Source organism: Quercus suber, unplaced genomic scaffold (genome assembly GCF_002906115.3).
Source record: "Quercus suber isolate HL8 unplaced genomic scaffold, Cork oak 2.0 scaffold_662, whole genome shotgun sequence".
NCBI classification, from domain to species: Eukaryota; Viridiplantae; Streptophyta; class Magnoliopsida; order Fagales; family Fagaceae; genus Quercus; species Quercus suber.
The window spans coordinates 253,151-254,918 of NW_027070103.1; the positions used below are offsets into that span (position 1 = coordinate 253,151).

A 1,768-nucleotide genomic window follows, 5' to 3' on the forward strand; every position below is an offset into this window, starting at 1 on the left:
ATTCTTTGTGCTTGGTGTATGAGAACTTGGATATGTGATAAAGAAAATCGTCTTGTTAGTTTTGATTATTCATCCACAATGGGAGAAATAGGAGAAGATTCAAAAACTCTTAGGGAGTTATTCTCACCCATAACTACCAACCCTCAATCTTGCCTAGTATTGCTTGTAACCACTACTGCACATTTTGAGTTGAAGCCACAGATAATCCACCTTCTTCCTACTTTTCATGGATTTGATAGAGAAGATCCTTATATGCATATGAAGGATTTTCTCGAGATTTGTGCTACTTGTAAGTTCCAGAATTTCACTGATGACTCTGTTCGCTTGCGTTTATTCCCATTTTCCTTGAAGGATAAGGCAAAAGCATGGCTTAATTCTTTGTTACCTGGATCTATCACTTCATGGGAACTGTTGGTCACAAAATTCCTCTCTAAATTTTTCCCAATGGCCAAGACCAATGCTTTAAGGAGAGAAATTGCAGATTTTTATCAAGAGGAACAAGAGAAATTTTATGAGAGTTGGGAGAGATTTAAGGACTTGATCTTAAAGTGTCCTCATCATGGTTTTGAAACATGGAGACACTACAAAAATCTGGGTCTATAGCCGCGTTTGAAAAACGCGGCTATAGACCCCAAAAACGCGGCTACAGGCTGGAGCCGCGTTTCCTGTAGCCGCGTTTGTCAACGCGGCCTAAGTACCGCAGCTCCAGACCTGTAGCCGCGTTTCTGGAAAACGCGGCTACAGGTCAACCTATAGCCGCGTTTTACGAAAACGCGGCTACAGGTCTGACCTGTAGCCGCGTTTTCCGGTCTAGACAGGGGAACCGGCTCCGCAGGCCTATGGCCGCGTTTTGTAAAAAACGCGGCTACAGGACTAGCTGGAGCCGCGTTTCAAAACGCGGCTAAGGTATCAGACCTGTAGCCGCATTTTACGAAACGCGGCTACAGCTCGGACTTGAGCCGCGTTTTGTAACGCGCGGCTACAGCAGCGGATCTATAGCCGCGTTTTTAAAACGCGGCTATAGGTGCCTCTTGCGCTGCGTTTACAGTAAAAACGCGGCTGGCTCAGTGACGTTTTCAGCAACCTATAGCCGCGTTTTTAAAAACGCGGCTATAGTTTTTTTTTTTTTTTTTTTTCCCACCCCCCCTCTTAAACAGCTGCTTCCTCCCATACACATACAAATTCCTGTTACATATCTGAACATCACAGGTACCTGCCCAGGTTCCCAACAGCAAATCAAGCAAAATATACAAGTTCCCAACACTAAGGCAAAATATACAAGTTATATATTTCTTATGTGTTTTTAGTAGAATATGACCCTATTTATTAAGAAGTTGGGAATGCCTCAAGAAGATTATTTTTCCTACACTCATCTTTTACTTTATTTATTATGATACGTAGGGAATAAAACATAGTGAACAATTTTATATTTCTCTTTATGGTGGCAAGATTAATTCATTACCTGGCTTAGTTAGCATTAGCAATATATATATTAAAATTTTCCTCTAACAAATATACAATAGTAAGAATGTATATGTTTGTGTGACAGCATGAGACTAACATTCTAGCAAAAGGCCTTGTTCAGATGAGAGGGAACAGTATATCTATCAATGAGCTTTAAAAATCTAGAGTACTTTGCTATAGATATTTTGGAACAAAAACTGAAGATCCATTGGTATCTTCTGAAAAGTAGTCCTCACACTTGTTCTAGCGGCACAAAAATTGCTAGAGGCTTGAGCTACCTAGCTACCATGTTCTAAAAAAAAAT

The 1,768-nt window shown here is 40.7% G+C and overlaps 1 non-coding gene across 1 annotated transcript; it reads right to left on the reverse strand.

Annotated features, from left to right (window-relative positions):
• Window positions 1-457: 457 nt before the first annotated feature.
• Window positions 458-566, reverse strand: LOC112038684 (small nucleolar RNA R71). Its single transcript, XR_002885867.1, has one exon. It is a non-coding gene; the product is annotated as a small nucleolar RNA R71 (small nucleolar RNA).
• Between the last annotated feature and the right edge of the window lie 1,202 nt (window positions 567-1,768).